This window comes from Polypterus senegalus, chromosome 6 (assembly GCF_016835505.1).
Source record: "Polypterus senegalus isolate Bchr_013 chromosome 6, ASM1683550v1, whole genome shotgun sequence".
NCBI classification, from domain to species: domain Eukaryota; kingdom Metazoa; phylum Chordata; class Cladistia; order Polypteriformes; family Polypteridae; genus Polypterus; species Polypterus senegalus.
The window spans coordinates 127,630,750-127,658,209 of NC_053159.1; the positions used below are offsets into that span (position 1 = coordinate 127,630,750).

The 27,460-nt window shown below is 36.8% G+C and overlaps 1 protein-coding gene across 4 annotated transcripts in view; it reads left to right on the forward strand.

The window, feature by feature from the left end:
* LOC120531589 (unconventional myosin-Ic-like) overlaps window positions 1-27,460 on the forward strand; it is a 169,872-nt gene that overhangs the window by 15,580 nt on the left and 126,832 nt on the right. For 2 of the 4 annotated variants that reach the window (XM_039757132.1, XM_039757133.1), the window contains exon 1: window positions 7,892-8,154. The exons of 1 other annotated variant lie outside the window; for it this stretch is intronic. The gene's annotated coding sequence lies outside the window, so the exon portion shown is untranslated. Of the gene's footprint in view, window positions 1-7,802; window positions 8,155-27,460 lie in introns of those variants that run through there. One more of the 4 variants, XM_039757134.1, reaches the window with a different exon arrangement.

Consider the following 27,460-nt stretch of genomic DNA (forward strand, 5'->3'; position numbering starts at 1 on the left):
CTTCTGATGGACGGCTTTATATGGGCAGGCACTATGCATATGGGGGACACAATATAGGCAGGCTCCCAACTACGTGGGAGGCGTGGTGATGGGTGACGCAACTCCGCCTCACACGGCAACCGAGCTGCAGGCTATGGCTGTATATATGTACGTAAGTAGGATTCAGTTATGACCGTTATGCGTAGAATTTCGAAATGAAACCTGCTTAACTTTTGTAAGTAAGCTATAAGGAATGAGACTGCCAAATTTCAGCCTTCTACCTACATGGGAAGTTGGAGAATTAGTGATGAGTCAGTCAATGAGTCAGTCAGTGAGTCAGTGAGTCAGTCAGTCAGTGAGGGCTTTGCCTTTTATTAGTATAGATTTAATTTTAATTTTTTATTTGCCCTTCATGCTGTTACACTGTGGACCTATTGATTCTTTGTGGTATGAAAGCAGATATTTTGGGAAATATTTTAATTTAAAATATTTACAATTTCTGTGGTGGGGTGGCGCCCTGCCCGGGGTTTGTTTCCTGCCTTATGCCCTGTGTTGACTGGGATTGGCTCCAGCAGACCCCCATGACCCTGTAGTAAGGATGTAGCGAGTTGGGTAATGGATGGATGGCTGGATATTTTAATTTTAAATTTAATTTTTTGTTTTAAATTTTAATTTAAACTAGGTTGCTTGCTTCTTTCACCAACCCCTGTGTTTGGTTAATCGGATATACAATTACATTTTTTTTTTCTTTGGAATTGTTTCAATTTCATTATATGCATTTTTACTTTAAAGCTTCATATTGTGTATTCTTTGAAATTCAACTTGTCTTTGCTTTAACTGTTCCGCGACCACAGATTCTCATAGCGTTTGGTCCATTATTGTGTAAATCCACATTTTGTCCATTGAATGATGCGAATGCGAAAAGACTTTGTTGTCTACTCTTTGCCTTTTATTTCTGACCTCGATTTGTCCTGCTGTTTTTTCAATTACACCTGGTTCTAATGATTAATCACCTTTTGTTTCTGGTAATGTGATCTTTTCTATCTTTTCTTTGATACTGTAGCGACTGACACGATAAAGTGTCACAAAAGCTTTACTTGAACAATTGCTGACTTCTTATCCCCAAACACAACTTTCTAGCACCCTCTCCAACCCCTTACCACATCAACCAATACCCCGCTATCAGTCTTCCGTGCTGTACTCTGCCCTCCCTCAATCAGACCGAACAGTTACTGAAAACCAAAAAGGCTTTAACCTGGCTGGGATGCTACAATACTTTCGAATTGTACTGCTTTCATATTCTGTACCTTTTTCTGCATTGTATCGCGCCATCGTTTGTTTGAACCTTTCGAATTCCACTGCTTTCATAATCTCTTATCTGCCTTTTTTTCTCTCCAATGCCTTTGGGTCTCTATTCTCCGTATTGTCCTTATATGCTTTCTATGTGCTATCATCTATCTGTATACTTGTATATGGTTGACATGACAATAAAGTTCGCTTTGACTTTGAAAGTGACTTTCAACTATAAATTGTTACTGTTTTAATTCTTTATTTGTTTTGATGTAAAGTGTTGCATGATAGTGTGCTCTATAAATGGATTGGCATAAAATAAGTAGTGAAAGATTGTTCTCAGGGCAAGTCATATCAATTATATATATATTAGATTTAATATACATGTGTGCACTTACCACTTTCATTGAGCAGTGACAGAGGAGTGATAAATGCTTGGTATTAAAAATGCATTATAAAAATGTCTAAGTTTCCTTTTCATTACATATCCTCCACAGCAGTACATTCTATCATGAATTTTTAAAAGTTGCCAGTCCTTATTTACTAACACTAACCTTAACCTTATACAAATGCTGGCACATTACAAAGCAACTACCATGTTCAATGCAGTTTACAAACTATGCTTATTAATAACCGTGATATTGTACACTTTAATTTTCATTCAAGTATTTTAAACAGCTTGTTCTGAAGAGACATAAGACATTTTTGCTGGTTGTGTTACTAAAATGTTTTTAGCAGAGGAGCATCAATGCATTTTTTTTGTAGATGTTTAAATATTTTCTCCTTGAAGCCAATGGTTGCAATTCAAATTCAACAAAGTCAGCCTTAAGTTGATGGGCTTGCAACTTACATTCATTTTGCTTATTGTTATGTTCTTGGTCATGACCATTTAAATGTTTCTAACTATTTTATTCTCCAAAATGTGTTAGGACTTTGCAATAATGTGGCTTTGGCTCTATTCAGACCTTAAATGGAGCCTTGCTTATTGTGGTGAATCTGAGCTGAAATAGATCTTATTTCTTGTCACTTGGATTTTGGTATTTAACTTTCCTAGCATCAGTCCTATTCAGGGAAGCCTTTTATTACATAATAAATGAAGTTAGCAAAAGAGGGACAATAGAAATTTGCATTAGTCAAGTATTACATTTGAATTCTTAAAGCCAGCATAGTTACCTCTTTGTTTCTTTAGGTTTTAGTTTATTTTAGCCATTGAGGTTTGGATATTCACGATTTCATTTATAGTGCATGAAATTATTTTTTAGATGAAAGCATCTCTAGGGTGCCTTCTTTCAGTCCTTCCCTGGCTTTGCAGTTGCCTGTTTCCTAATTAGCAGGGTAGAGATGTTCTTTTCAGTCCTGCTGTAATGCCATCGGCCACAATTAAACAGAGGTCTTTCTTTTTTCTCTGCAAGAAGTGATCCGCATTCCTTATTTTTAGTACCTTGTTTATAGATACTACAAATCACATTGCTGTAAGCGTGAAACTCTCTTTTGATTGATCTAGCTGGACTACGTCTTCTCCCAATAACTTTTGATTGCTTTCTCAGGTATACTGTAACCACCTACAGATGTTTCTAGTCTTTTCTACACTGGACAATGCCAGAACACAGATTCACTACAGACTTAAATCAGAAATTAGCGTGTCAAATCAGCATTTTAAACAAAGCTTCATCAAGTGACTGCCAGATAATTGTGGTTTACAGGCAAAGACACAAAACAGTGGAGGGTGAGAAGGACACCACATATCTGTGTGGCCAAGAGGATAGAAGTGGGTATGTCTGAAGTTAAGTCATCCCAAAATGTTAAAAGGGAAAATAGGAAGTTGTGCTATCTGTCAAACAAGACCTGTTAATAATGTGCACAATGTTAGTCATGGTGTCCTTAGAAGGTACTACAGTATGTCAAAAACAAAAAGAGAGCCATTTGATATTTCAAAAGACTGATATTGGTTATGACAAATGATTAGTCTTTTTGGTCTAAGCAAATGGAAGAATCTTAAAAGTGACTCAATGTTTAAATCATAATGTATGTGATAGACTTACGCAAATGTATGAATTCTTCTATTCTAAGCAAATACTTTGATAAACAAAACCACTGTGCTTATCACAGATGACACTAGAGTAAAAAGGATGTACATGTAAATGGGTTCATGTGTATTAGCCTAAGTGCATGCATTTCTCATAAAGATGATGGTCTTGTTACAGGGAATCCTTTTCTGTTGGAGTGGTATAGTTGCCTCTCAGCTCTGGAGTGCTGGGTTAGACTCCTTGTCTAGGCACTATTTGTGTGGTGTTTGCACATTTTCCCTGTCACTGTGATCTTTTTTTCTTGGCACTCTAGTCTTCTTATCACATCCTAAAGATGTATGTGATAGGTTAATGAGTGATTTTAAACTGGCCCCATATGTGTAAATATGTTTTACAATGAATAGATTTCCAGTTCAGGGGTGGTTCCTATCCTGTACTTGATAGTGATCAGATAGTCTCTGGACACGCCGTGACCTTGAACTGGATAAGCCGGTTTGATAAATTTCTGACTCTAAACTGGCCTTGTGTGAAGGACTGTGGCTAAGTGTAAAAATGACTGCAGTGTTGATTCTTTGTGTTTGAGCCTGCTGACACCAATAATTAATAAATCGTTTATACAGGAATCTAATAATAAAGCAAACAAGTGTTGTCAAACTGTGGTGCCAATCAAACCAGCTTAAGTGAAACATACTGTATAAAGTTGTGTCTCTCTTTAACCCTGGAGATGGTCTTGTCCTTATGGGTGTGTATAAGACTAGATAGCGGGTGTTTCACTCAAGTGTCAAAGCATAATTTATTGGTGCTGATCTCCTGTTTTTGACCCCTTCTCTGCAAAGAGGTCGTGGAATGGACTACAAGGATGTTTTTCTTATTTGCTTCAACTAAATGTTTCCAGGAAGACTGAATAATAATGTAAGGATGAAAAAATAAGTAATGGAAAACTACAAACTCATTATCTTTGAAGCAGAGAAAATATTCCTAACATCAAGGCCCAACAAAAAATATGGAACTTTTCTAAAAAAAAAAAAAGTTAATAAAAACAATTCAGTAGTAAACATAAGGTTAAGTTCCTTTATAGGAAACTAATTTTTATTTGCAGTTTAAAATAATAGTGGAAATTATTTTATTTAATAAATTTCTATAAACATTTTGAGGGACCTTTATTTTTTTTGTTTTTTATTGCTTTTACTGGTTATCATTTATACCCTACAAAACATTTTGTGGATTATGCTTGTTTTTCCCAGCAGACTAGGATGAAAATTATGCATAAACACTGCATAACTATTGAAAAGGAGTTTGTCTTTATTTACTTCATATATAATATGATTTTGTGCTCGCAATGTCAAAAAATTTTGAAACTAAAATTGACATCATTTATTATTCCAAAAAGTAAAAAAGAATTATTTTATTATTATATTATTATTATTATTATTATATACTATTATTTTATTCTTTGCCAAAGACTAACATGATTCAGGCTTATTGGTTCTGTAATTAGATGTTAAAACCAAAAGATTTCCCTTTATTAGAAAATATATGGCTTATAAAGTAGATTAAATTTTACTTCTTAAGGTCTTTTTCCCACAATATAGCTATCCACTGCAATACTGGTCCATGATGAGTAGGCACTCTATTCATGGTCGGTCTTGGCATTGTGCCTTGTGCTGTCAGGATATACATTAGGCCCACTAAACTCCAAAATTGGAATAAGCCAGTTCAGTACAATATATTGAATGATGTAATGCTTGTCTGGAATAAAACAAAATTTTACTTATTCGTGCCAACTTGCACAGTACCTATGCATTATTTGTCCAGTGTCTGTGCATTTGAAACTTTTGGTTATTTTATCGATTTTCATTCAGGTTGAAGTTCTGCCTCAAATTCATCTTCTTGAATAACATCTGGCTTTAAAGCATTCCAGGGAGCACTGATTTACTTAAATCTATTTCAAGGTAATTGGAAGATATCTTAAAAACCCAAAATAATGAAAACATTTTCCTCAGTTATAATTAAAATACATCTTGCCACAGCTTTTAAGCTTTCTGTGCACATATGTCTTAGGAAACTCATTTTAGAAAAGCACTGTTTAAGAAGAACCACAACTGAATTAGGGCAGCATGGTGGCGCAGTGGTAGCACTGCTGCCTTGCAGTAAGGAGACCTGGGTTTTCTTCCCGGGTCCTCCCTGTGTGGACTTTGCATGTTCTCCCCGTGTCTACATGGGTTTCTTTCGGGTGCTCCAGTTTCCATCTCACGGTCCAAAGACATGCAGGTTAGGTGCATTGGCGATCCCAAATTGTCCCTAGTGTGTGCTTGGTGTGTGTGTGTGTGTGTGTGCCCTGCTATGGGCTGGCGCTCTGCCAGGTATTTGTTCCTGCCTTGCACCCTGTGCTGGCTGGGATTGGCTCCAGCAGACCCATGTGACCCTGTGTCAGGATACAGCAGGTTGGATAATGACTGATTGACTGACTGACTGACTGACAACTGAATTGAATCGAATATGTTTATTGATGACTTTATTCGTAAAAAAATAAAGCTTGAATTTCTCAGTTTTTAGTTTACCACAAAGGTTTCCCTAGATTGAGTCTGGAAACCAATACTTTTATATCCATCCATCCATCCATCTGTTTTCAGAGCCTACTTGGTCCTTAGATATAAGGTGGTAACCAGCCCTGTTTGGAGTTTTCAGTCAATCAAAAGCACTACTACACAAACACTACAGCACCTTCATGAAACAGTTTAGTATCCTGAACATATCATGAATGCAGGTAAAACCTAAAGTATTCAGATAAAAGCCATAACAAATAAAAAAAACATGCAAACCAGGTTTTCTCCTGCAACCTGAAAGTTGGAACCCAGGTTTCTGAAGGTGCAAGAGAAGAGCACTAGGCACTATGTCAACATGCCAGCCTATTTCACAACGCATTTCTCAATTCATTTTTCAAAGTTACTCATTTTAATCCAGAGTTAAGGTGAGCCATAGCCTGTCATTGCAACATCAGGCACAGGGTAGGAGTCAGCCTTGGACCACAAGCCAATTCATCTCTGAGCACAATCATGCATTCACATACTTAGAGTCCTGCTCAGCCAACTTTGAACCGCTATTTACCATTGTATGAACATTTGTGGGATGTGGGTGGAATTTTGAATATGCAGGAGGAAACCGTGCAAACAAAAGACACATGCAAACTCTACACGAACCGCTACAGGGTCAGGAATTGAACTCAAGTCCCTTAAGATGGGAGGTAGCCACACTAATCATTCCACCACCAGATCACACTAAATAAATACATCTGGAAAATCTTAATTAACAATTTGAAAACTGATTGATCCTTGTAGTTATAAAAAATACTCGCTAAATTTCTTGGTAAAATGACAGAATGTGTAAGCATATGTAAAACGTAGGATAAAAGGACTAAATATGAAATAAAAATATAAATAATAATATCAAAAAAACAAATAGTTTAAACATAACAATGCTGATGCAGGGAGTGCCTAAGAAAGGCACTGGGAATCAGTGTTTAAAATATACACTAGCAATGATATTTTTTTAAAATATAAATGCAATGCCTAAAGGAGTACACTAGGACCAGGTCTTGAGAACAGCTGTGCCTTTAAGGGGAATGGCTTTGATTTTGTGGTACAATTCAGTCGGGACGGAATGCTAGTCAAAAAATTCCATTCCGTTCCAAAAATAAAGCCTCATGAATTCCACCGTCCCTCTCCTGTTAGCAGAAGAGGGTGCAGTTCCACTTTTAGAACACTAACCGCCTTCCGCTGTCACATACAATACGCTTGTCTTTATTAACTTTTTAAGATCTCTAAATCTTCCAGACTATCAGATTCTAGTAGAATAATTATGACATCAAAGTAGCCAAGCAAATCAGCTCAATTGATCCTTGAGAGTTTGTTTATTTTTAGAGAAACTGGTCTGGAGAGTCGGTTCCTTGTTAATCCCTATTTAAAAATAACAGTTAAATGTGTGCCTGCTTGTGGGCTCTGCTTTGCAATGCACACGATCAACGGCAGTTTAAGCTCCGGCCCTATCCTTAAATAACCAATGGGTTAATAATGTGTTTTCTTGAGGTTCCAAAAATTGCCGCTGTCAGGTGTTCTCGAGCGTTGAAAGGAGTTTTGTAGTCCTTTAAGTCTTACTTTATGTTGATTGGCGCATTTGCAGCTCCACGCCTTTTCTAAAACTGCTAGGGAGTGCCAGAAAATGCACATCTTGTACTGTGAGTTTCTTGAAAAATAGAAAACATTAAATTGTTTCAGATTAGTTACTGTTACAGTAATATTTCAAAGAAGAACAAAATTTACACGCAAACTGTTGTCATAAAAGAACCAAACCTGAAGTCAGACTGGTCTTATAATAATTGTAGTTCAACTTAATCACTCCGGTTTTTGCGCGGAGTCGTGACGTTATATGATGGCGTCACGAATTCCGGTTGTGATTGGTCGGTGGGACTTCCTGATAGTAAGGTCATTCTGTTTCAAGGAGGTGGGGGTGGGCGTGCATAGAGCCTGAGGGGAAAAAAAAACCACCCAATGTGGAAATCGAAGTTACAAGTGGTGCCGGAGGAGAATATTGCCAACGCATCCTACCCGGCGTGAATATTAGCACTACTTTTGACTTCATTAAAGCCGCTCCCATCATCCTTACCCCAGGCTACACAGGACGTGATATCAAAACCATACATAAGGTATATTAAAGGGAAAAAGACTTCAAATACGGGATTCAGTTTGGACTGCCTATCGGTGTGACTTTACAGGCGCCGCAGACTAGCGTGCCATAGCCACGACCACGCGAATCTCCCCTGGAAACCCGCCAGCCACCTTAGTTCTGATTCTGACAGAAGGTAAGTGACGTGTGCTCGCCGCTTCTCGAAAATCTCATTGACGGCGTCCGAGAGCGGGCCTCGAGGAGCCGCTGCATTGAGCACATCATGGGAATTTAAGTTCAATCGCTTGGACTTTTGCCCTTGTTGCTGAGCCTCGTAAACATTCAGGCAGAATGTATGCCATGCAGAATTTTCTTCATTCACGCAGCGTGACGTAAAATTTGAAGACACTGTGATTAAGTTCTATACAAAAGAGCAAAATATACGTACATTAATACGAGGGCAGAGCTTGTGACACAACATGCAGTGTGCGAGTGAGATATACCAGCGATACCTGTATGTCAAAGAAATTAATGTTTTATTAGAAGCAATTTCAGTTTAACACAGGCACAGCAGAACATTTAAAGGGCACAATTTCCATTATTTCTCTTTACAGATACACTGGGAAAAGTGACTTATTTATGAATATCCACTTTGACTTCCAACACGTTCTTTTATAAAGGGCAAGAGCACCAACGCAATGCGCACGTAATCAATCTCATCGCTTCTCTTTGTGATCTACCTGCGGTTTTCCCGTGCGGGACGTTCATTTGTTTGTGGGAAGACATCAGACGCGCCCCATGACTTGAAGACACGGGAGCGCGCATCGAGGGATATTACAGCATTTTTTAAAACTTTGTTGGAAGTTGACACGCCCTCCCCTATAGAAATGAAGCCCTCAGAGTTAAATTAAGCAAAGTAATGATAAAAACACCGTTGCATTTAACATTAATGCGGATGAGTAAATAATGTTGCTACCAGTTCATACAATGATAAGTTTAATTGAATATTTTAATATTCTTTAGATATTTTTAAAATCATTGGTCAAACACCCCAGTTTGCTATTGTTATTTAATTATTCAGATTCTGGGGAAACATTTTCCCAAACATTGCTACGAATATTTGATATGTCATGGGAGTGGATGAAATACTGCATTTATTTTGCAAAGCCTTGTATTGTCAACTTGACTGAGCCAGATATTTAACAGTATAAATGAAGTGCATTGACTTTAGAAGATGAGCAGCTGCTTAGATATACATTATCTTTGTGATTTCATGCTCTTTACCTTATTCACAGATCACATTAAAGTACATTAAACAAAACAATGTTGTTATGGTGATCTGTTTACCTCGCAGTCTTTGTCAGATTCATTTTAGCATCTGTATTCCAGTTCCTAATCCTTTGAAGTGTTTTCAGGCTTGTGACCATTCTGTTAGTATATTTTGTACTGAGTAATATGAAATCCTTTTCTGGTGATCACAGTTCAGTTTAACAAGTACCTGTATGTAGTGGAAACAGAAGCTACTTACATAGTATTATGAAAAAGAATGCTGTTTTTAAAGCATCGAATGATGAGAAATCCAAACCTTTAATTGTCTAACCACATAATTACTGAAACTAACATGGCAATCATTTCTTAAAGTACATAAAGTCAAATCACAAAAAAGACCGCACATTTTGCCACATATTCTTGTTACCCTACACCCAGAAGCAGTGTAACCCTTCCAACTTCTGCCCGACATGTTCTAGTGACCTGTATTTTACTCCTAATGCAGTTACTACCTGTATGGAGACTGTTTTGTTCTTCCAGTGCTCATGTAGTTCACCTGTTTCTACTTGCATCTTCTAGACCTGCACACAAGTTAGCTTTTTGAGTCTGAAATTACCCATTGTAAGGGTAATTTCAGACTCAAAAAGCTAACTTGTGTAACACCTCAGGATTGATAGCATTTTGTTTTGTAGGGTCCACTACATCTTTGCACCTGATGCCATCAGGAAAAGCCATAGTTCTTAATGACCCTTAATGAAAAAAAATAGTTTCAGAAAATGGCTTGGTGGGTGTCCAGTATGCTGGAGTCATTTCCCTTTGTCTACAGGTTTTGAGTCTGCTTTTTATGATTTTACTCCCTGAATTTGTAAATACAGCAGATTATTTTGAAGCTAACAAGTAACAATACAAGTATGTGGATTGAGAGAATCTAAGTTAGTGTCAGTTGCAGGTTGCACTTTAATGTTTTAAATGTTTAAATTTGAAGGAAATGAGTGAACAAGCCCTTAATGAATAAATTTAAGGAAATGCATTTATTAATGTATATATTATAGTGCATACAAATTCTTGGTTAGAAATAGCAATATGCAGTATTTGCAGCCTGATACAATGCATATAGAAACAAGGAAGATGATCTGTTAACTTAGATAGGAGAATATGCAAAGGCAGGAGCTTGCGTTTAATTGGCATATGCAGGTAGTCCAGATTGTCCTTCCAGAATGAAGTGGAAAGTATATTTTATCTTCTAAAGCAGTCGTTCTTAAACTTAGTCCTGGGGATACCATGTGGCTACAGGTTTTTGTTTCAATCTACTTCCCCTTTTAATTTGACTCCCTGCCTAATTAAGTAAGCTGCGATTTCTCAGTTTCTGTATTTTGGCATTTGAAATTATAACCAATTTAGTACATTTTATTAGTATCAAGTGTTTTCATTTTTTTATGTGAGGATAATTTAGTATTTTTTTTAACCTGGGTTTTTAGGGTTTATCATGATTTTCATTCTTCTTTTTCAGGTGATTCTGGCTATGTACTTATGAGCATGTTAGTGAGCCTGATGCTGAAATAGTTGCTGCCTTTTAGCATTCAGTGTTGCTTGCCCTAGTGTCTGCCCTGCTTGTTGTAATTAAGGGAACAATCTACACTGAAAAAGTCAAATCAATGCGAAAACAACAAAAGGGAAAGTTAAAAAAGTTAATATTTTAAAGCTGTAGTAAAGTACAGTTTTTAAATGTCTTATAAATGTATAAAGCATACTGGTGTGCTTTTCTAAGTGCAGAATAAGAGCAGACAAAAGATTAGCTAAGTAAATGAGATCAGTTAGGGGTAAAATGACTCACTAGTTTTGAAAGTGGTTGTAACAAAAACTTGCAGTCACAGGGAGTTCCCGGGTCTGAGTTTGAGAACCACTGTTCTAATAGAAATTAGGAAAATGATTTGGTTGACTGAAGTGAATAAGTATTTCTCATTTGTCAAAGCCTTTTCTTGTACTTTTTAATTTTTACTCAAAATGGTTACTTTTCTTAGAGCACTCACATGTGTTAAACGTTGCCAGGCTAGCTTACTTGCTCTTGGCTATCTTTTTACTTTGTCTTTATTTGATATTGGCTGCCTGAGATTAAATAAATAAAACACATTAAAATGAAGCACAAGAAGTAGAACTTGAGCAATCAAAATCTGTCACTGCAACAAGCATATTTTTGAATTTCATTATAAGACCCACACTATTTATTTGCTGAGATAAGCAATTCTAATTTCATTGTAAATTCAATTAACAAAAAAAGGTGAGAAATTGGTCCACCTTAAGGCACCAATATTAAGTATTGCCTAAAAGGTTTAAGTATTATTAAGGTTGACTTTTCACAGTTTGATAAGATTAGTAGTCTGTGATATAAATATCACTTTAAATGCTGAATCAAAAATGTTTGTAATGCTGTATTCAAAAGAGACATTATTATTTGGTGTCCTTTTGCAGTGTGTGTATGTACTAGAACTGCACCTAGCTTGGTACTTCTTAGCTTCACTTCTGTCAGGATTGGGAGAGACCACACTTTATCCAGTTTCATGATCAGGTAAAGTGTACTAAATATAAATACCAGATACCTAGTAAAGGTAATATATAACTGGCTCATGACTGACTAGGCTGTGGAAATGGTCTTTTATCAAATAATAATTTATAAGGTTCCATCCATCCATTGTCTAACCCGCTGAATCCGAATAGGGTCACGGGGGTCTGATGTACAAAAATATGTTACAGTGTGTATACACTAAACGCAATATGCCTAATGTCTTAGTTTAACAATTGGGGGGCACTTGACTGTACATTGTATTTAATAATGATCATTAGTGTTACTCGTGAATTCAAACAGATTTGCTATGATTTTACCTTACAGCATATTGGATATATTTGTTCACAGTCCCAATGGTGGTGAAACACGCAGTGACAATACTGTATATGGCAGGACAACACTGTGAAGTGCATTTAGATTTCTAACCAATGAAAAGGCAATAATAATAATTTAAAAAAAAAAAAGTAAACCACGCACCTTAATGACAAATTTAAAATTCTGATATAAATAGACATTGTGTACTAGACGTAACAAGCAGATTTTCTGGAAAAACTAGGAAAACTAAGAAATCTGTCATCTACCTGAGGAGCCTATGCATTTGCCAATATTTTCTGCAGTTTTTGATCCTTTTTCTGTGTAATGCATTTATTAGAGTTCACAGAGCAAACATTTTAGAAAACAGGGGTTCATTGAATTAAGAACAAACTTGTTACTTTTAATTAATTTATCACTTAAGTATGTACTTCTCGTTTTTTTAATAGTGAGACTTTTCAGCAGCTGCATTGGTTAAAATCTGTCAGCTTTTGCACAGCACTATTCATATAAAACACAACCACAGATTGAGGATGTAAATTAATCTAATATTGGTTTAACACCAATAATGAAATAGTGTTTTAATTAGGGGAACAGCTCTGATTCATGATATAGTCTTCAGTATTGTATTCAGTTGACGAGACAAAGTGACAGAATTTTTAAAAGTTGCAGTATTTGTCATTTTATTTTCCAGGAAACATTTGCTGGAGCTCTTTAAGAGGGGAAAATAAGATGAAGTAGAATATTGCATAATCGTTCAACACTGCTGTAAAGCTGGACATTTTAGTGACACAATGGTTGTCCATGCTGTCTCACAACTGTAGATTCTAAGGTTCAAAAAACAGCCTGTGCATTTTTAGGAGTTTGCAAGTTCTCAGTGTCCTTGTATCATATTACAAAGAAACGGTGTCATTCGGCACAATTTTGTATCTTTTATAATTTATGATGCATTTTGTTGAAATCCACTGAAAAGAAAAAAATGAAATAGAACAGTGTTGTAGTGCTGTCATTACAATATTTCTCTACTGAATATAGTAAGGTAAAATCTGTCTGGAAATTTAATTTATATCGACTTTATTGAGTGCACCTACCAGTTTAATCAGTAACTGTGTCATGTATGGAGGCAGCACTATTTACAGAATGTGCATTATCTATAATAACATATTATACATAATATATATGTGCGTGCAGTAAGCAAGATTAAAGATGTAAGTGGCTTTAAATATGGCACGGAAGTGGACACCACATGTGCCAGCTAACCTGCTGGGGTTTTCACTCATGATTATTGGACAATGCCTAAAAATACCCAGGAATTGCTGTCCTGTAGTCAAATAAATACCGGGCCTAACACAACTAGTACAGAGTAATACAAGGGATACAGTCAGTCAACTAACAGCAGAGTTCAAAAGTGATATTGGAAGAGACATATTGAAGTGAGCGATTCTTTGTACCTTATCCCTGAAATAATGATAAATGACAGCTAGTAACCCAAATGAGTTCCACTTGTGTCTGCAAAAAGAAGATGAAGTTACAGTCAGATAGCTTACATAAACACTGGAGAATGCATGATTGTATTCCGATGCATACTAAAAGAAACGTCATGGATTCTTCCTGCCGGATGATGTGATTGTAGGCTTTTGGTATTGGTCTGAATGTAATGGTGTGGCGAGTTATTTTGTTTTCTTATTGTACCTTGTGTTCCAGGATGCAAGTAGAGAAATGTTTGAATACCAATGCCATAAGCAACATGAGTATTGTTGCCTGTCATGGTGGTAGTGTAAAAGTACTTTCTTGGCAAAATAACAGTCCATGCCACAAAGCCAAGGAAAATCTTGGAATAGTTTCACAAACACAATAGTTAATTCACCTGATCACAATCTAGTCTAGCATTTGTGGGATGGGATGGAACAGAACAATCTATTTTTATTTGGTAACTTGGACTAACTGTGGGGCACACATTGTAGTCAACATGGGTAAAATTTGTATATCACAATTTGTGTTCTTTCTGTCTTTCTTTCAAGGTTGCATAACACAATCAGGTTGTTATGACGGCAAGTTACTGTTGGGTGTGCATAATAAAGTGCTCGTTTAGATCATGCCCAAACCTTTGGCTAATGCAGTGCTTCTCAAATAGTGGGGGGCGCGTGGCTCCGTCAAGGGGGGTGCGTTTGACCTCGGGGAACATGCTTTTTTATTTTTCTATTTTGATTTTTTTTTACTGTTCTAGAATAAAGTGCAATACCACTCCACTACATTAAGGGGCAGTGGCGCTCTCATTGGCAGAGTGTGCGCAGGGAGCATTCGCTCGGTGGTGTAGGGGTTTTGTTTGCACTGAGCATGCGCGCTTTGCACACAGTACAAAGTATACATACAGTATAAATGATACTATTTATAGTCGCGTGGGGGGCGCAAGATGTTTTCTTCTTCTTCCTAGGGGGGGCATGACAGAAAATAATTGAGAAGCACTGGGCTAATGTGAAATGCTTAGGAGCCAATATTTATTTATGTATTTATAAGGAAGGGAAAGTTTAATGTATGGAGTAGTAAGCACCGAAAACAATTTAATTTAACAGATTCATCATTTTTATGTGAGTGCCAATACTCTATTAAAGTCAAATAATAAAGGTGACTACTGCTATTGTTTGCTTTGTATTAGTCAAAAAATAGTTAAGTCAGTTCCAGCACATTTTTTTTTATTTTTTTTTGAACAGTTGGAACATGTCCAGCGGTTAAATTGTTTCATTGTGTTTGCTACTGGTGGCCGACTGTTATCGCCATGTTTGATCCCTAGATGAATCTGTCTGTTCTACTGCTGTCTGTAGTTGTATGCAGTTGTATAGTGGCTTACAGAGAGAAGTCCTATCATTTCTAAAACTTCCTGTGAAGTCCTTCATTTTTTTGCACCATGGTTCTTTTGTAGCACAGGAATTTAACTTTTCTCACATTTTATTTTCTGAATGAATCTTATCTGGAAATGACCCGATAGTCATTGGCCTTGGCAAGTCACATTGTGTTTTCTTTTTACCTGTGTGTTTTGGCAAAATGGAGCTGGAAGAGGTCTAGGAATGATACTAAGCTAATTAAACTAGAGCTACCAGCTGCATTAGGTGTTGGCCTATAAAAAAGTAATGATGGAATCAAGAGTTAATTTCAAGTGAACATCTTTGGGCATGTTGGGGAAAAAAAAACTAGAGTACCTGAAGGAAGCACCCTTGCAACTTGGTTACATCATACGGACATGCAAGACACTTGTTTTGTGAGGCAATAGCAGTAACCTCAGTGTCGCTGTGCCTTCCATAAGCAGACAATCAGCCTGTCTTTATTTTATTAAATTAATCTTAAATCCATTAAGAATACACACCATCACCACCTGTTCCTTTCACTAGGCTAACTTAATTACAGTACATTAATGATCCTGGACTGATTCTGCAGCCACTGTGATGATAGGTTTGCAGTTTAGCACTTTCTTACTTAAACTTTACAGGTTGACTGTTTCTTGGTAACACTTTTTGTCTGTTAATGCAGTATTATCCAGGGCTGCTGCCTTTTGTCACTTCAGAAGGATAAAAAGTTTTGAGTGGGTACTTCAAACGGATCTGGGTCATTTATTCTGTAGTTTATCTAGTTTGTTTACTACAATATGATGTAGGATAAAAATTGGCTTTACTGTTCAGTGTTCTGCTACTTAGCAAAAATGCATCTGTTCTGTTTAAAAATGCAACGTCACACAGGAAATTGTAGCTATGCATACATGTCTTGAGGAGCAGTGAAGAGACAGTCTGTGATTTCCCGCTCAGGTGGAGGAAAGGAGGATGTAAATTAGATGGTTTATGTATCTGTCTTTGGGCTTCATGTAAATATGAGTTTTAAACTTTGATACTGATGTTCTTTGAGAAAGGCATTTTATGTTGATTAAAACAGATTTGTAGTGTTGTTCAAGTAGAGGTAGGGGCTGATCAAGAACAAGCTACTTGATACAAAGACTTGAGAATTTCAAATCACCCTGAAAGATCTAGATTTGTTTGCATAAGACTGTGTTGAAAGATTGGTCACTACTTTAAATATTGTTTACAATAGACTTAAATTCTGTTGATCACCTGATTTCAACTAATTCAACCTAATTCTACAAGTGTTCCAAATATATGGATATGCTTTACCTCTTTTAGCACATAACCTCAACACTGTCCATAACTGTTTCAAATAGGAAAAGTTCTTTTAATTCAGCTGTCAAAGAAAATGCAATGTAAAATTACAATGGATAGTTATTTGCCATTGTAAGCAAAGAAAAAGGGTGAAAAGGGTTCCGTGGCAAAGGAGAGTAGGAAATCCCCAGCTGTAAACACACTGGTATTAGGTAGGATAATACCTGCTTATACCAGTGTGAGAACACAATTGCTACAGTTGGATGGTGAACCCTATGTATGTACTGAATGACGTGTACGAGAATCTGGCAAGAGCACCTGTCCAGAAGCAAAATGGTCTAATGTTGAGAAATCTTCAGGCTGACTGAAGGCAGCAAGTAACCAATAGCTGAGGAAGCTGATCTAAATTAAATATTCAGGAAATTCTGACATTTGGTGATTTCTTCCCTTGTAATTTGCATTGGGGCAGCATAGTGGTGCCCTTTGAAGTTAATTAACATAAAGGTTGCCTGAACACCAAGCACACCTACTGTAACTTAAAGCTAAGTAACATCAGGCTCTACTAGAGGCAGTTCTATTCTGTTGTCCCCATAGGAAATTAGGGTTGCTACTGAGAGTGGATGAAGGGCTTGGGGAAGAGTGACCCCAGCAGGATGTTGAAGTCCTCATAAAATGAATACCCTTGACTCTGGGGTAGGGATGTATATTAGAGCAAAGACCTACTGCATGGTTCTCCCTGCTAGAGGTTACATGAGACACTTCATTTTTTAGTTCAATTAAAAAATACTGACTTTAAAAGCAAGGCAGTGATGTATACCAATGTTCATAATGACTGGAAGCAATACTATTTACATTTTTTCTCAAAGATTCTGTAGCAGGGGAGCAGCATAGAAGATAGTGTTCTGGAGAGAAATTTGTACATTGTATAATTTAGGAAAATGGATTTTGGTAAATGTTTAGCATGATCTGTTTTCCAATGAGATTGCTTAGCAACTGTCACAGAAATAAAAATGACTGATACATGAATGTATGCATATAGTAAAATCCAAACAGCCTTTGACGGAGCACCTCTTCTGCACTAAAAAAAAATCAGTAGCCCCTGTTAGGGTTAGTAAATGTTTCCATCACCTCTTTCATAAAGTATTAAAAACACAAGTTTTTTTTCTATTCCTTCCATCTTCTTTATTTCAAATGTTGCTGGTCATTTGTTATCCTACCTTCAATTTGATGATCATATTATAGTTTTCTCAAGAAGTATAGTGACTTATAGCAGCTAGAAAATGTATTGAAAATAGTAAATACTATGAGTTGGTATGTCCTGCAATGAACTGGTGTTCTGTCTGTGTTGGTTTCTGCCTGCTTTCTAGCTATCTTGCCATTAGCAATTTGAAAAATGGATGGATGCTTTAAATATAAAGCCTTCTGGGTTATACTTCATTGGAATTGAGCTTATATGGAAAAAAAGCAACACTTCAAGTGTTTGTGAGCACATTGTACATAAATGTATAAAATATTATTCATTAGGTATGCGTATTTGTATATGGCTGACAGCATCTAGCATATGTAATAGATGATAATGGAATGACAGGGACCAGTTTGAACCAAATTGTCATGCAGCAGCTAAAATTAATTAATCTTGTTTGCATTTTTCTCTATATAAACAGGAATGTATACTTATTTATGTAATGTATCATTATGTAATGTAATGTTGTATTAATATAAATGTATAACAATTATAAACCGGAAGCCCTGAATAGATTGCTAATTATAAAGAAACAGGCTCTCATCTAACCACAGGGAAACCAAGTATTTCCGTAGCAGAATAAGACTAAATTCATCACTTCCCAGTCACTCCTACTCATGCGTGCCCTCCTTTGTATACTGCTTTAATGCAGCTGTCTAGTGCTAAAGAGTAGTGAATTCAGATAACTTGATTCAAGACTTTTTGGATTTGAAGTTTATAATAGACATAAAGTGTGCATTAGCCTTACTGCTATTTTTACAGAAAGGACTATGTAGATTGCATTTAGGAATGTATAAATGCAATAAAGAGTGATGTTTGTAGTTTATTAGCTTGTTTTAAGAGCAGCAGATTGTTGAAGAATCATGTGGATTTTTAACTCTCTCTTATAGTGTAGGAGACAGGATGTGTTGCCGCAGAAGTAGAGAAGCTCAAAGCGAAAGTTTAAATTGTCAGTGTATAGGCAGCACTATTCTACTGTTTGCAGTTATTTCACTGTCTGTCTGTCCTTTGAAAAGTAAGATCTTCATCTGTGTTGTAACCTGATCAAGCAGACATGATGAAGAATACAGTAATCTTATCTATTGTGAAACATGATGCGCGTGAGTTCTCTGAAGACTACTCATGTGTAAAGCATACACAGTGTCTTAGTATCTTGTGATATAAGTGCCTTGAGCATGGGAAAGGTGCTATATAAATAAAATTATTATTATTATTATTTAACACCTCTTTATTTATAAAACAATACACAGTTGTATTTCATTTTTCTTCATTTTTTGTCGATAATTTCGCAACATTTCAATGCTTTTCAAATACCACAATTTTCATTATGGATAATAATTTTTGCAGCATAATCTGACATGCAGCAGTGTTCACACTTCTTGCTTTCATTAATAAAAGGCTGAGATAGCAAGGTGACATAGTGGTTTGTGTTGCTGCTTCACATTTGCAGGAACCTGAATTTGATTCCTGATCCTGTTATTTACATGTGGAGTTTTCAAACAAGTGCAAAATGTGCAAGGTTTCCTCTTGATACTCTGGGTTCCTTCCACAACCCAAAGACATTGAAGTTAGATTGATTAGTCACCCTAAGCTGACCTAAATCTTCATCTTGCCTGAAGAAGGGGCCTGCGTTGCCTGAAAAGCTTTCATATTGTAATCTTTTTTAGTTGGCCAGTAAAAGGTGTCATTTTACTTGACTTCTCACTATATACCCAATCATGTAACTTTTAATAATTAGCCATGAAATTATATTTTGAATCCACATTGCAAGTTAGCTGTCAAACATCTTTCTGTTACAGATTATTCATCCCTGAAATGACAATGACCGAAAAGTATGTCTATTATGCTGTTATAAGGAATGCTTACCTGATTTGTCTGACCTACAATAGAGTAGTTGCTGTCATAAGAGTCCAGTGTGAGGCACCACTATCGTCAGAAGCATTGAACTCTCAATTAATCTTATCCATCACAGTTTTAGGGAAGGCACAGGAAAATCAAGGCCTGGCTTAAAAGTAAGCAACGGTCACAGCAGGAAAATGCCCAAACTCCTCAAGAACAAGCAACAAGTGCTTCCCTCCAAGATGCATAGAGTTTAGCTAAGCATAATAAAGCCTTCACTGATGAGGATGTAAGAAGAGTGAGTTATATGCATTTTATTGGAGTTTTCTAATTATAAATTGATTGGTACAGTTATTTGAATATATGAAAAGGGTAGCCCTGTTAGCTGCAACTGCGGCACATTGTGTTTGTCTTGGAAGAGAATATCCAAAGTTAAATAATAGATAATGTCAGTCAAGCTGATCATATATACCTAGTCACTAGTAAATTGGCAGACAACACAAAAATGATGTTAACTGTGAATTAATATCCAATATTTTGATGAGGGAGAATTCAGATAGGATCTGCAGGCTTTAGCTCGATGTTGACTGAACCTGTATTTGTGATTCCCAGCCTAAACACTGCCTAAGTGGAGTTTGTACATGCTTGAAGGTATGTACCTCTGGTTTTCTGCCATTTTAAAGAATACCCAATATAAGTGAGAATGCCTGTTAATATCCAGTGATGGATTTGTGTCCCATTCAAGTGTTGTGCTTGTCCTGTGTTCAGTGCCAGAGCCATAGGCTATGGTTCCCTGTGGTCCTATACAGAAAAAAGAAAATCAGGAAAATGAATTCTACTGTACTTAAGTCGGTTAAGTTTGCAGTTTGATGTAAAACCAGGAGGTTTGGCAGATAATGTAAAATCTATTGAATAATTACAAAGGGACTTGGGCTGATTTGTGGCAGATGAAATTTCATGTAAGTAAATGTAAAGTATTACACGTAGGAATTAAAAATGTGAAATCTGAATAAACAGTGGGAGGTCTGAAAATTGAAGTTACACTTTATGAGAAGGATTTAGGAGTTGTGGTGGACTCTGCACTATCAAATTCCAGGCAGTGTTCTGAAGCCATTGATGACACTAACAAAATGTTAGGTTACATGGCACGATGTATAGAGTAAAAGTCCAGGGAGGTTAAGCACACTGGTAAGGCCTCTTTTGGAGTACTGTATGTAGTTCTGACCTCCAGCCTACAAAAAAGACATAGAAGTGACCCAAAAAGTCCAGCAAAGAGTGACTAGGCTCATTTCTGGACTACTGAAGATTAAAGAAGACGAGCCTTTTCAGTTTAAGCAAAATGAGAATAAGAGGTGATATAATTGAAGTGTTCAAAACTATGAAAGAAAATAGTAAAATGCATTGAGACTCTTAATTGAAAATGAGTTCAGCAAGAACACGGGGACACACTTGGAAACTTGCTAAGGGTAAATTTTGCACAAAAATTAGGAAGTTTTTCTTCACACAGAGAACGTTAGACACATGGAGTAAGCTACCAAGTAGTGTGGTAGACAGTAGGACTTTAGGGACCTTCAGAACTCATCCTGATTTTTATTTTGGATAAAACTGGTGAATAGCCTGTTCTCTCATTTAAAATTTTATAATGTTTTAAACATGTACATTTCCCAAATTTTAATGATGGCTGAAATGTATGCTATGTGCCACAAGCCCAATCTTCATTTTTTTATATAACATTAACTTCATGTCTCAGTCAGCCATCTCAACATTTTTGTTCAGTAGGATTGGTAGATTAGTTGTAATAACATCCAATAAGAGAGAAAAGTTGAAATATGTAATTGTATGTTGATGATATCCATCCCCAACCTCATCACCCCTATCATACAATTGTCAATGATAAGGTTACTGTCTCCTTCAGTGATAATGGTGCTAACATTCTTCAACAAATTTCTAAGCACAGGTGCATCTTGTGGAAATGGCCATCCTAAGATGAAGAAGCTTGATGCCATTTCACTAAATTTTAGATCCTGACCAATATTTTCCACATTGTCTAATAATTCTGTCGTCTTCTGTGATCTTTCCAATTTTTTTTTCCCCAGAACTTAACTGAATGTTAAAACTTTGTTTTTTTTACTTCTGTTTATTTTGAATCCCTTTTTTTATTTCAAAAAATGGAAAGAGGGTAACAAAGTTAATATATAAATTTGAAACTCCACCCCACCCTGAAATTTCTGTTTATGAAACACTGAATAGCTTTGTGTAACAGTGGTTAGCATTTACCTCACATGTTCTTGGGTGGAATTCTAACTTGATTACTGTCTCTGTGCAGTTTGCACATTCTCGTCATGATTGACTGGCGTTTCTACAGATTATGTGGTCTCCTGCTTCTTTCCAAAGTAACGTGTCTTGTAGTAGGCCAACTGGTGTCTCTAAATTAGACCAGTGTTAATGCTGAATGAATGGCCTGTATTGGTGCACTATTCTCTCCAGGTTCCTACTTTGGTTGACTCTGGTTCTGTGTGACTCTGCAATGGAAAAAGGCTTAAACAATTAATAAATGTAATCTTTCCTCCAAGTCACTCCACCTGGGATTGGATAGTTGGTCACTTGGGATATATTTGGTTGAGGATTCTGAGAGTATTTTCTTAGTACAATGGTAAGCAAAGTAACATGTCGCCTTTATCCTATGTTCTTTGCTATAGAAACTGCAATATGATAGTTTAAGGTAGTTGATTATAATTTTATTATTCATGCTCTGAATAATCCAAGTTGTTATTTGGTTAAACATTTTAATTATATGTTGCTTTGTATTGTATTCCTGTTTGCTTTGTAATGTAATGTTGATGATTTCTGGGAAAGGCATTGTATCAAATGAACATTTATAAATATAGTTTGATTTTTAAAGAAAGCAGTTTAAAAATCTATGAAGTACATTTTTTAGATATGCATTAGACAATGTGACTGGATTAATCCCTTTTGAAAATGGAAGTATGATGGTATGCATTTTTATTCTGTTTAAATCATTTTTTCATCTTGTCAACTTGTCGTATTTATTGTTGGATGTTATGCATAAGGCTTCTTCAGCATTGCCTAAATGGTAGGGAAAATGTGTAAAAAAAATGACTCTTTTGAAAACTGTATTTTACAGAAAACTCTTGATCACTGTGTCTGTGGCAAGACTGTTAAATTGTCAGTCATCAGCATTAAGAAAAAGCCTGTATTTTGTTCTGTCAGCAGAGCAACAAATCATGTTTGGCCTTTTAGCAGACCTTTGACTGTTCGTGATTATATAAGTATATGGGTGTAACTTTGTAGAATTTTCTAAACTTTCATGTTGCAAGATCAGCTATGGAGGGTTCTTCGCAAGGGAAAAGCACATGCCCCCTTTATTGCTTTGACAAATTGGGACTTCAGGACTATCAAGAGTGAATTGGTGCATAGTGGGCAGCAATGGTGCAGCACACCGGGAAGACTGGAGTAAGATGGGGGATTTTGAATTGTCCATCATTTGCTTCAGAACCGATAGTGTCCAAAAGCTGGTATTGATACCAAAGTCAAAATTTTAGTGTCAATCCAACACTACTGTGTGCACAATTGTGTTTTGTAGTAGATTAGCACCCTCTCAAGGAGTAATTGCTACTTTTTGTGGGATTTAGCCCATTATGATCCTTTATATATTTTAACTGGTGGGTTTGTAAAATATATCTACTGTGATATAGGCGCTTGGTTGGCGCTGACCCGACACAGACTCACAATGGGAGCACGTGTAAAAGAAACAAAAAGACTTTTAATTTCTTCACCAGTGGGGCACATCTTCCCTGTGTACCCCACAGGCAAAACACAGTCCCAAAATACAAACAAAGAAAAATCACCCCATACCACACTCTTCTTTCCTCCACTCCTCCCAGGGCGGCAGCAGCAGCTTCTTCGTCTTTGTCTTCTTCTTCTTCACCTCCACCACCACTCTGGTGCCCTGAGTAGTAGCTGCAGGCTCCTCTCATAGCCCACCGGGAGAGCTGCAGGTGCTCGTTGACCCACTCTTGGGTGTGGCTGCGCTCCCGCCCAGATGGGCTCGTTAAGCCGTGCAGCTCGCCCTGGCAGAGGTCACAGAGCCCAACCAAGATGAACTCCATTGTTCCACGCAAGTGACCCTGACGCAACCCAGGGGGTCTGCCAACAAGTGTTCCGGGGGACATAGTGTACATCCCATGGCTGCTCCCCGGGATAAACACTACCTGTATAAGGAAAAAGATGTGATGTGTACACGGTTGGAGTTAGTATACTGAATGTGTACATGTAACACGGATCTTTGGTGTGCTCAGGGTTGAGGTTTTTGAACTTGATCAAATGTACATTAGAGTTCAGTTCAGGTTGAATTATTCATCAATGTGCAGGTTTCTCCGTTTTCTTGAAAGCTCAAGGATATCCATTTCATATTAATTTCACATAACATATAACTCTTTTTAGATATGAAAAGCTACCTCAGACAGATGTATTATTTCATTTGACTTTTTTTTCGAATGTGAGCTGTTGTATGTTACTCTCAGTATTTAGTTTTGAAATATGTCATTGGAATTAAATTGATTGTGTTTGGCAAGAGAGAGTTTGTTTTTTTTGGGTGGCAGTGTGTGTCAGAAACTCACTGAAGATCCATCCATCCATTATCCAACCTGCTATATCCTAACAAGAGGGTCACGGGGGTCTGCTGGAACCAATCCCAGCCAACACAGGGTGCAAGGCAGGAAACAAACCCTGGGCAGGGCGCGCACACACACACACACACACCAAGCACACACTAGGAATAATTTAGAATTGCCAATACACCTAACCTACATGTCTTTGGACTGTGGAAGGAAACTGGAGTACCCGGAGAAAACATGCAAACTCCATGCAGGGAGGACCAAGGAAGCAAACCCGGGTCTCCCAACTGCGAGGCAGCAGCACTACCCACTGCGCCAACATGCCACCCTCTCACTGAAGATGTTAAATAATAATAATTCTTTGCATTTCTGTATTGCTTTTCTCACTACTCAAAGTGCTCTGAAATTGCAGGTTAAGGGCCTTGCTTAAAGGCCCAACAGAGCAGAGGCCCTTCTGGCATTTACCTTCCGATTGCCAGTGCAGATCCTTAGCCTCAGAGCCACCACTCCACCAATAATTGTATATAATGTATACCTGTATAATGTAAATAAATGTATTATTTTAAAATAAATATAAAAATAAAATAAATGTAAATAAATGTATTATTTATCATACTTTGTCAAGTGGATCTGCATTTTTACTTAGTTCTGATTATTATTAATTTTTTTTTTTTTTTGCCTAACCTGTTTATCTTGTTGATGTTGTTTAATGAGACCGACTGTCTCCAAGCAACTCTCGACAAGGTCAATCCCACAACAAAAGCACTTCCAAGATTTGTTTTTCCTTTATTAAAGCATCCTAAAATTCTGAGGTGCTTTGGGAGGGTGAGCTAAAAAGAAGTATAATTATTATGAAAGTGGCATAATTTTGCATTAAAATGTGTAGATGGGTGTAAGTAACAGAAAATAAACAAATTATGCCCAACAGAGTGCCCCTGTTACTCAGGTCTCTCACTCTCTCCTGCTAATTTATTGCATTGTGGGGAGGATTTGCAGCAGTGTTTCATCAGCACTCTTGGCTGTGTTACAGAACAGCCAGCTGCACAGCTTCAATAGACACTTTGAACCATTAAACCTTTAGTTAGCATTTTGTACTTGTCCAAGATGATATTGTGCTTTTAATACTGGGGAGGCACAATAGTCTGCTTAGTGAGTGTTTGATTAATTTGTCTATTTTACCAGGTATGTTCCATGGAAGAGAGCTTCCTGATTCTTTGCTGATAATTTTCTTGGTTGTAGTTTATTATGATTTTGTCTCAGTGTACAGAACTTGCAGTTCTGTGCTTTTTTTGTTTTACCTCCTTATACTTTTAGCATGGCTTAGCCTTGAAGAGATGGGGAGAGACAGGTGTACTTCTTTTGGACAGATGGGTATTCCTGGATTTAGAAATGTCTTGAAGATTGTTGCTAGTTGTAAAAACAGCAGGGTGGAGATGAGCCTCCTAGGAAATCCTCATTTGGATTGTTTAACTCCCTACTTCGTGTCAGTGAAAAAAATACTAATCTTCATTCTGTTGCGACAATGTCTGACAATGTGGCTTTAACAGTCTGATTACTCTTAAGGATGTCTCATCTGCCAAGATGCTTGTTTGTTTGTGTGTGTGTGTTTGGGTGGTGGTGGGGGGAGAATCTTAGTGTGGAGTTTATTTAACTAAATTTTTATACCGAAATATACCATCATGCTGCTGAGTAAGTCCTGATGATTTAGGTTGGTAACTTAGCTTAACATCGATGTAAACCAGCTGCTTCTTGTTCCGGGAACAGTGTATTACTGTATTTGGAACTTTTGGCTATTGGGGTCAGTAGATTACACCATAAAGATTCTTAACAAAGTAAATTTGCCTAACACTATGGTGGTTGTTATTGGTGCTTTAATGTGAAGATGTCTCATTATCTCCTCCCCTGTTTAGCTCCATTTCTAAGGTACTATAGTAAACTTTTATATATATTACAAGCCTGCATGCTGGGGGAATGTGGTAAGGATAGTTGAAATGTAGACTGTTGTGATAGCTCAGTGTGATACTGCAAAACATCATTTAGGCTTAAACTGACTTTTGATTAAATCACATGCTTATTATAGATAATGAAGGAAATGAACAGAAAGGCTGAGTTAAAATTAGGTTTATGTTACAATTGAAGGGTAGCTTTTTATGTTTTGTTTTAAAATTTTAGATTGTTTTATTTTTAGGCATCTTTTTTATAGTTTATGCAGTATAATGCAATTAAAATTAATCCCTTCCTTGAACACACTTACTTCATATGTATTTAATGTAAAGAACCTAGGTCCCTAGAGTTCTAGGGCATCTGTGCTTACACTGCCCTTCCATGCCATGCCACACCACCACAGTTAACAACATGCTTTTGTCAAAAAGAACAAATGTTGAATCTGCTATTTCCTACACTTGTGAGCAGTTCTTGACAATACAATATTTTGGTTCAGTGAGAGAATTTGAAAATGCTGCATGGGTGTTATCCTTAGATTACCAGTGTATATATAACTAAAATGTCAATGTAATTGCCTCCATGTGCCCTTGGCTTATTTCATCTTCTCTGTACCCATGCTGCTATTTCATTTAATGAAATACATGGTCTGTTATTGGAAAAATGCAGACTGCAAGCTTAAAGTAAAATCTGAAGTGGAAAGAACAGTATTACCAGACATCCAGTTGCATTCATTATACTGGGCCTGCCAGTCTTACCTTAGACTTCAGACTCACTGCTTAGAATTGTGTGACCCCACCAAAAATACCTGATTTAAATTAAGCACTTTTGAATATAAATAGATGAGTTGATTACTTGGTAACCTGTCCAGACTTTGCTAGCTATATCCCATCCAATGAAGAACATTCTTTTCACTTAGTGACTAGTATTATTTTAAAATATCCCCTTCATACAGAACTGAGTGCATTGTTCTTTACATCATCATAAGCCCTGAATGTAAAATGCATGGAAATCCATATGTGCAGAGAAAGTGTTGGAATATTTTAAATGTGGCCTTTTTCACTGCATCTAGAGGCAGACATGATGCACCAACCAATTTCTACTATAATTAGTTTTATCAGGTATAGTTGCCTATCACTCATTTAATAATTTTATAATTTGAGGATCATTCGTTCAGATATGGTTTGCAGTGTAACAGAGAAAATGTTTACAATCTTTTCAAAGTTTGGAAATCATTTTGAAGTCTAAAGGTTCTCTGAATCTTATGCGGCATATTTTTGTGTACTTTTTGTCCTCCTTCAGTTCCTGTCTGTTTGCAGTTTAAATATGAACTTAAGCACTTAGATATAGTGAGAGTCTGACTGGCTCTCAGTTCCATTTTATTTATTTGCATTCAAAACCTGCATAACTAATTCAACCTAGCCCAATGTGCACATTGTGTACTGCATGATTTTTTCCCACATTTCTGTTTTGTTTTTTTTTTGTTTGAAAATTAGTGAACCATGCACAATTGATTTTTTTAAGGATTAAATTAAGTGGCCAACTGAATAATCTTC